The following is a 9,534-nucleotide window of genomic DNA, read 5'->3' as shown; positions in this document are numbered from 1 at the left end:
ATTTTATCAGGGAGATCATTTTTGAATATCAAGAATAATAAATGTCCAAGAATAGACCCCTGAGGTACTCCTGCACTTATATCATATTGTTTAGATGTACGACCGTCGAGGAATTTTACTTTTACTTAAGAAGGATTTAATTACATTATGTAATCTTCTAGTGATACCATATGATCTAATTTTCTTTAGAAGACCATCATACCACACCCTGTCAAAGCCTTAGATATATCGAGGGCTACCACTCTACCCTCCCCTATTTTGTCCAGTGAACGGTATATACGTTCAGTGATTACAGTTAGGATATATGATGTTGAACGCACTTGCCTAAATCCATATTAATTGTCGGTCAGGAGTTTAGAAGTTGTAATGTGATGGACTAGAGGTTGATTAATTAAGGACTCAAATATTTTGGCGAAAAGCGGAAGAAGGCTAATAGGGCGATAACTACCGGAAGTCTTCTACTCAGGTAATTCTCTCAGACTGGTAAACCTTGGAATTCCTGCTTCCTGCTTTGTTGATTGTAAGGACATGCAGAATATCATATAAACAAACAGCTAATCTCTTTAAAAGTTCTCCGTAAACTTGACCATAAACAAACCGTTTTACGTTCAAATGGCAATATTGATTGTGTGAGGGTGAGTAAAAGTAAAATAAAATTGGAACTGGACGATGTTAGCATATTCAATAAGATTTAGAATTTTTTCTTATTCAAGTAACACCATTTCTTCTACAATAATACAGATTGCGGCAGAAATGTCTCCCACGCTTTGTCATGCGATCCCCGCAGTCGAACTCGTGCAATTTCTGAGCAATCATTAATTTGTACGGATTGAACTGCATATCCGGTTGTAGAAGAGTTCTGACTATTCAATCAGACAATGCCAAGGCCAAAGCATGTTTACGAGCTGAACATATAGGAGACTTAGTAACAGAAAATCTCACAGCTTGAATACTGTTTGGCGTTTGAATGCTTCGAAGCCTTCTAGGTGGCCGAACCTGTAGCTCTGAAATTTGCAACCAATAGTTGTATTGATTTTCTATCTGGAACAGCATCATGCCGTCATAATTTGTAATGAACTAGGAAAGCCGTCTTTATTGCAGTTACAGATTCACCATTCTTTAAGAACATGTAGAAGCAAATTCCTATACTAATATCTGTACTGTTAGCCAGTAAATTTACCGATGATATCAATTTGTATTAGCGGGATCTGTGGAAACTCCACAGGGGACTAATTCATGTGCAATATATGTGTAATATATTGATGTTGGCATAATCAAAATTTATATAGAATTCTTGATACAATTATTTATTAAAAACCAATAGATTACTAAGGTGCAATCAGCTAAAATCGAAACTGAAACCAAGACTTCCAAGGAATTCTTGATAATTTTTTTTAAATAGATTATTGGAGGGTCATTAACTATAATCGAAACTGAAACAAAACTTATGAGGAGTTCTTGGTAAAATTATTTATAGAAAAAAATAGATGACTTAAGTGCTATCAGCTATAATCGAAACAGAAACCAAAATTATTAATAATTCTTAGTAAAATTATTTATAAAAAAACAAAACTTATGAAGTATTCTTGGTAAAATTATTCACAACAACAAAAAAGGAAGTCTATAACAATTAAACGACTCGGATGTTAGCGTGACACAGAAAACATTACACACGCTGTCATACTAATATATAGATTATATATTTTGCCATAATATTATGGTATATCTGTTAGCGACGGACAATTCAGCGTTTAGCTATAATGGCAGATATACAGGCGTATTCGGGATAAACATGTACTGTATGATAGTGTCGGATAATTAATTAGCTAGAAGATTTTTTGGAAAATTGAATTTTTTAACTATATACTCTCAATTTGATGTGTGGGTATTGCCTTCCTCTCCTTACTCATGAGACATAGCTGTTTAAGTATTATTGTATAATGAGTTTATTTATATGTTTATCTTATGATAAAATTGACAATTTAGTGTTCGGAGAAATTACGTTTCTTCGCTTTCGAACATCAACAAGGCCGATAACCATTAGTCGCGTGCTCTCGTGTAATGAATGAATGCGTGAATGTAGGATTGACATAAAAGTCTTAAAGATAAACTAAACTGACTTAGAATGACTTTAATGAACTTAAGGATGAATTGAATGATCATAAGAATGACTTGAATGCTAAAAAAATAACTGGAATCCTTTAAAAACTACTTGAATGATCTGTAGAATGACTTGAATGGCTTTGAGACTGACTGGTTGTGAAGTGGGTAATCATTTTACATTAAATTTTACATTATATCACAAATTTACAAACATAAGTAAAGCATGTAGTAAGAACAGATGGTATTTATTTGCTCCCCCACCGAGCAAATTAGGCACAAGGCCGATTTTTAATGTGAGGAGTGAAGGGAGGGGGAAGGGAAAAAGGGGACCAGCTCCCGAGAGGTGGGAAATGGGAGCTGGTTAAAGGTCAGGCATGTGGGGTTGATATTTATTTGCTGCCCACATCAGCAAAATGTGGCACAAGGCCGGAAAGTGGGAACCCCGCAGGCTCCCCTAAAGGAGGGGCACTCCTGCAATTTTAAAAATTGCCTGAGTAACCCCGTCGGCATTCCCCGGTCGGGGCGCCTCAGGCAGCAAGCAATAAACTTGCCCCACCGGAAAGCCCGGTGGCAAGGCCTGGGAGGGTGGACCTCCTAGGTATTACCCAGGCGGTGTACCTCAGTCCAACAGGTGCTGGGCCGGTTCCCGGCCCCTCACCTGTTGGGCTGAGTGTCAAGTGACGAATCCTTGACAAGTAAGGTCAGGCATGTGGGGTTGCCCCCACATCTGGTCTTTGCTAGTCATTGCTAGTCATAGCTTGCAGCATCTGCCGGAACAGATACTACACTTTGATCTTGTCCCCCGTGCCACAGAGGGCGGGGGGCCTGCATGTAGTAAGAACAGATGGTATTTATTTGCTCCCCCACTGAGCAAATTAGGCACAAGGCCGTTTTTAATGTGAGGTAAAAATCAGCTCCCCTAAAAGGGGTCACTCCGGTTACCAAAAATAATAATTGTCCCAGTATAGAGGGCTTCCCCTCCATCGACTGGTACAAATCATCTCAAGTGCAGCATCTGAAGAACAGATGGTATTTATTTGCTCCCCCACTGAGCAAATTAGGCACAAGGCCGTTTTTAATGTGAGGTAAAAACCAGCTCCCCTAAAAGGGGTCACTCTGGTTACCAAAAATAATAATTGTCCCAGTATAGAGGGTTTCCCCTCCATTGACTGGTACAAATTATCTTAAGTGCAGCATCTGCCGGAACAGATACTACACTTTGATCTTGACCAAAAGGCCAAGAAAAGGGTGTTTATATGCTCCCTCACCGATCAAATTAGGCACAAGGAGTGAAGGGGAAATGGAGATCAACTCCCCGGGGAACAGGGGAGTTTGATAGTGACAATTGGTATGAACGGTTGCCCCTACATTGATCAATGTCTAATATGTGGGTTGTCCCCACATATGGTCTTTGCTTGACGTATCTGCCGAAACAGATACTACACTTTGATCTTGGCCAGAAGTCCGAGTAAAGGGTATTTATTTGCTCCCCCAACGAGAAAATTAGGAACACAGCCGATTTTTAATGTGAGGAGTGAAGGGAAAATGGGTACCAACTCCCCGGGGGGATAGGGGAGCTGGATAGTGACAATTGGTATGAAGGTTTGCCCCTACATTGACTAAGGTCTTATATGTGGGGTTGCTCCCACGTAGGGTCTTTGCTTGTAGTATCTATCGGAACTGATACAACACTTTGATCTTTGCCAAAAAGCCAAGAAAAGGGTATTTATTTGCTCCCCCACCGAGCAAATTAGGCACAAGGCCAAGTTTTAATGTGAGGAGTGAAGGGGAAATGGGGACAACTCCCCGGGGAGTAGGGGAGCTTGATAGTGACAATTGGTAGAAAGGGTTGCCCCAACATTGATCAAGGTCTTATATGTGGGGTTGCCCCCACATATGGTCTTTGCTTGAAGTACCCGCTGGAACAGATACTACACTTTGATCTTGGCCAAAAGTAAGGGTATTTATTTGCTCCCCCACCGAGCATACTAGGCACAAGGCCGATTTTTAATGCGAGTAATGAAGGGGAAATGGAGACCAACTCCCCGGGGAGCAGGGGAGTTGAATAGTGATAATTGGTATGAAGGGTTGCCCCTACATTGACCAAGGTCTTATATGTGGGGTTGCCCCCACATATGGTCTTTGCTTGCAGTATCTGTTCCGGCAGATACTACACTTTGATCTCGGCCCAAAGGCAAAAAAAAAGGCTGTGCTTATTGCTCCCCCACCGAGCAAATGAGGCACAAGGCCGATTTTTAAATTGAGGAGTGAAGGGAAAATGGGGATCAACTCCCCGGGTAGTAGGGGGGCTGGATTATCAGAATTGGTATGAAGGGTTGCCCCTACATTGACCAAGGTCTTATATCTGGGATCGCTCTCACACATGGTCTTTGCTTGCAGTATCTGCCGAGAAAAACTTAAAAAGCTAAGAACAGCATCTATGAACAATAGACCTTTGATCTTAACCAAAAAGGCCAAAAACAAAAGTGTTACGGACAGACCGACAAACCGCCGACCGACCGACCGACCGACCGACGGAGACTTATAGAGTCGCTTGCACGCTACTAAAAATAAGAGAAAATTGCAGGCAAAGGTCTATTATGACTTTCCTACATAATTGCGATTCGGATGCGTCGCCATCAACCCGTTTAAAAAAGCCTTCTGGCTAAGATCATAGTGAAGTATCTGTTCATACTTTTGACTTTCACAAAAGACCAACTATCGCCTTTGCTTTTCTTGGGCTCACTCCGGACCCGAGATACACTGACACACTTGGTATTTTAGCGGAGACTGCTTAAGCGACTTTGTCTTTCTCTGATCTCCACCCCACAGTGGATCTGAGCTAATATTTTTATCTTCCCGTAAGCGAAATGCGTCGAAGGTGTCACAACAGAAAAAAAAAATGCCTTTTCTTTTTATACTAATTGAGGATATGATTTTCTCGACAATCAACTCGGAATAGTTAGAGTGCTGTGTGTGGTCCTGATCTGTGGAGTGAGGTTCAGTTATAGGAGTATCATTCTTTCTTATCGTTTCTCTTTGAAAGTAAAAGACAGATACTTGTACATTAAGAAAACGTTTTTGAGAATTCTGTCCGCATTGTTTCGGTGTTACCTCACTAAGAATTCCTTACGAATTTTTTGACCGCCGTGGAGCCCTTTCACACCGGTAATGATTCATTCAGTTTTTTTTTTTTTTTTACAAAATTGATGGAAAAAATTCAACGCTAAAAAAAGAAAGTAACGTTTTGTCTTCGCAGAGTTTTACGAAAGTTTAACAGTTAAAAGTTGCGTACTTGGTGAAACTTTTGTTAAACATTCGTGACTTCATTTCTCTTGTGTGATCATAATGGACAGTCGTTTGTACTGTGCCAACAGACGAAACAAGTCAGCTTTAATTGCTTGTCGTTTATTTATCTCCAAATACAATAGGATTCGCTTATGATTCGGCGGGACTATTTGATCAGTCATTTTGTATTCAGCACATGAAGTGTTACATTCCCAAATATTGACATCTATATGTTCTTCTTTGTCAATACGTGTACGCGCGTGAGAGGGAGAGTGAAAGAGAAAGACAGAGCTCCGGCTTGTCTGTTTGGTTAATTCTTTCCTTTATTAAAAAAGTTACAGTGATTCTCGATTATATTTATACGACAAAGTAAGCATTAAAGCTTGACTTCATACTTTTTTCCTTATCAATGTCAAAATTAATAATCAAATTTCGCTTTTCATTCTCTTAAATCTTTCGATAAAATTATTACCAATCATTCCTGCTATTATTCATCACTCTTTCTTTTTTTTCTTTATTACTGTCCATCTTTTTTCTTAATTTTTCTTTCATTGTCCCTTTTTCTAGCATGTTCTCTTCACATTTTCTTTTAATCATTTGTTTTGTCATGGTCTTCTTATTTCCCCTTCATGTGTCTCTTTTTTATGGATGCTTTCGTTTTGTAGTCCATCAAGATTGAAATACTATTTAAGTCGGTTACTCTCCTTTAAAATATCAATTCTATTATATCTATAAAAGTGAGAAAGTGTGTGTGTGAAGAAACTTCTCAACCTACACACTCGACTTTGTAAAATAAACATTCATTTGTTATAAAAAATATTTCTCATATTTATGTTTTCGTGATATCAAAGAATAGAAGAGTAGAATTTGGTAGTAAATATCCGTGTTTTTCTTCAGCGATATATATATATATATATATATATCTTTGAAGAAAAAACACGATATATATATATATATATATATCGATGAAGAAAAAACATGGATGTTTACTACCAAATTCTACTCTTTTATTCTTTTATATCATGAAAACAAAATATTATAGGGAAGACGTACAGTTATATCTCATAGGATTAGAAAATCTCTCGACGGAGGCAACCTTTCTAGGGCAATTGCTCTTGACATATCTAAGGCCTTTGATAGGGTATGGCATAAAGGTTTACTTCATATGATGTCTAGCTACGGTATAGCTGGAAATGTCTTCTCAATTATTAAATCATTTCTTTCTGATAGGTAGTAGTTGAGGGGCAAAAATCAGAAGCTCACAGTATTAATGCCGGTATCCCTCAGGGGTCCATCCTGGGCCCAACTCTTTTCCTGATCTACATTAATGATCTTCCAAATCACATCCTTACATCATTTGTAGACATTTATGCTGACGACACTACCATTTATGGTAGCACATCTAAGACAGTAAACGACCAAGTTCTCTCCAATTCTCTCTCCTCTGATCTTGAGCACGTAGTACAATGGGGTAAGGAGTGGCTGGTTACTTTTAATGCATCTAAAACCAAGCTTCTCTCTTTACAATATCAACATTCTGATCCACATCTGGCATCAATTGAAATGAATGGCTCTCTTCTTCAGGAGGCCTCTAGTTTTGACAAGCTTCTTGGCTTGACCATTACTCCTGATCTTAAATGGAACAAGTACATCAAATCTGTTGCCAAGGCCGCTGGAAAAATGGTGGGGTCTTTCTATCGATCCGATAGATATCTCACTGCTGATGCTATTCTCTATCTATATAAGAGCCAGGTACGTCCAAGGATGGAATACTATTGCCACATCTGGGCAGGAGCTGCTAGAAAGGACTTGTCCTGCCTTGATAGAGTTCAAAATAGACTTCGTAGCCTCGTAGGAGATGTCCTTTTCTCTTCCTTGCAACCTCTATCTCACAGAAGAGATGTTGCGAGTTTGCCTCTGATGTATCGTTATTTTCATGGAAAGTGTTAGACTGAGCTTCAATCTATGGTCCCCCCTCGGCAAACTTTTACAAGTAGCACTCGTCTAGCTGTAAACACTATCAATAATTCCCCCCACTCTTTATCTGTGCCTAAACCTAAACGTAGATTCCATGAACAAAGATTCTTTCTTAGAACTGCACGCCTGTGGAATTGTCTTCCGTTTTCCTGCTTTCCGGCTGACTACAATATGGTTGTGTTCAAGTCTAACGTAAATAAGTTCTTGATAAACCGTTCCATATAAGTTATCAAATTTACCAAATTTTCATTACTAATGATTACTATATTGTCCAATTTCTACTGTACACTCTTTAACCCTTATCCTTGAGTCGCCTCTTGGCCTTGATAATGTGGTGATGCCTATGTAAAAAAAGATATATTTTTTATAACAAGTAAATGTGTAGCTGCTGCAAAGAAAGTGGGCTCTCTCTATCGTGCTAGAAAGTTAATTACGCCTGAAAGTATCCTGTACCTCTATAAAGCCACCCTTCGCCCGTGACTGGAGTACTGCTGTCACATTTGGGCTAGTACATCTGCTACTAGTCTCTTGCTCCTGGATAGGATTCAAAAGAGAGTCACCAACCTTATAGGACCCGAACTGTCATCTAAACTTCGGACCCTGACTCACCAAAGATATGTTGCATCTCTCTGCCTGTTTTACAAGTATTTTAATGGTGGATGCTCTGACGAACTACAAGCACTTGTACCCCCTCGACGAAAATGCCCCCGACAAACCTGACAAGCAGCGAAGTCCCACCCCTATATAGTTGAGATCCCTAGATGTAAGAAAACCTTTTACTCTAATAGCTTCTTCCCCAGAACTGCAGGACTTTGGAATTCTATTCCGGTTTTACTGTACTGACATGCAGAAGTTCAAGTATAATGTGAACAAACATCTTGCTGCTTAACTCCCTACATAGTACCCCTGCAACTTAGGTCCCTGATAGTAGCCCCCTACATCAAAGTGTTTGTTTAGGTTGAAAATGTAATATATATATATATATATATATATATATATATATATATATATATATATATATATATATATATGATTAAAAAAAACGCACACACAATATACACACTACAACTCATCAGATTGGCTGAATCTAGCGAGATTCGAAATCGGGACCCGACGGTCCATCTCGCACGACAATTTACTTAGATGTTGTTTTTTTTTTGCGATAGGTTTTGAATGAATTCAATTATTTACGAAAGTGCGTTTTTACCTAAATGCGAGGAGTTTGGAATAATTTTCCCTTTAACCAATTTGGTACCCCCACATGAAGAGCGGCATTAGAATATTTTTAAAATATAATTATCCACTGACACCTGTTTTGTCATCTACGACTCATCAGAGTGGCTGAATCTAGCGAGATTCGCAATCGGAACCCCACGGTAAGGAGCCTAAACCCCTTATCCGCTGGTCCATCTCGCACGACTGTTTGGATATATCGCGATTTACTTAGATGTTGTTTGTTTTTGTGATACGTTTTGAATGAATTCAATTATCTACGAAAGTGCATCTTTACCTAAATGCGAGGTGGGAATAATTATATATATATATATATATATATATATATATATATATATATATATATATATATATATATATATATATGTATGTATATATATATATATATATATATATATATATATATATATATATATATATATATATATATTTATATGAGTATTAAGTCCCATTAATAGTATTTAAAAATGCGCATCGTTTCGGAATGAAAAACTGAAAAGCAGTCAACTGCCCTCTAAGAAACGTTCAGGACCATGCCCCCATTTGCACCCTCTAAACTATCTGTGCCCGGATTTGTCGTGTATAGGTTGTTTAATTCCCTTCATACCTAAGGCAATTATTTGTGTCAAGAAGTTAACAGTTTAGCAAATTGAGTCAAAGATGGCTCTGTGGCCAGACCGGTAGGAATTGTCACCTTCTACACTGATGATTGCGAAAGCATGAAATTATACAACTCTTTCAAGAGTATTTAAAGTCGGACTTAGTCTGCGAACATAAAGTTAAATTGTCTGTGTGTGTGCCTGTCTCTGTGTGCACATTTCCCTACCAAATTACTCTGCCAATTTTCAGTCTACACACTCGAGATTTAACATAAAGGGGTATTGAGATTTGGGAACTTATTTTATTCAGTCTTCAGCCAGAAATTTGGGCTAT

At 38.5% G+C, this 9,534-nt stretch overlaps 1 pseudogene; it reads right to left on the bottom strand.

The window, feature by feature from the left end:
* Nucleotides 1–3,139: 3,139 nt before the first annotated feature.
* On the bottom strand, nucleotides 3,140–3,353 carry LOC145292632 (U2 spliceosomal RNA; annotated as a pseudogene).
* Nucleotides 3,354–9,534: the final 6,181 nt, after the last annotated feature.

The sequence above is a fragment of the Euprymna scolopes genome, chromosome 13 (genome assembly GCF_053919585.1).
Source record: "Euprymna scolopes isolate OS-2025 chromosome 13, ASM5391958v1, whole genome shotgun sequence".
Taxonomy (NCBI): Eukaryota; Metazoa; Mollusca; class Cephalopoda; order Sepiida; family Sepiolidae; genus Euprymna; species Euprymna scolopes.
This window is presented reverse-complemented; position numbering and strand designations above follow the sequence as displayed.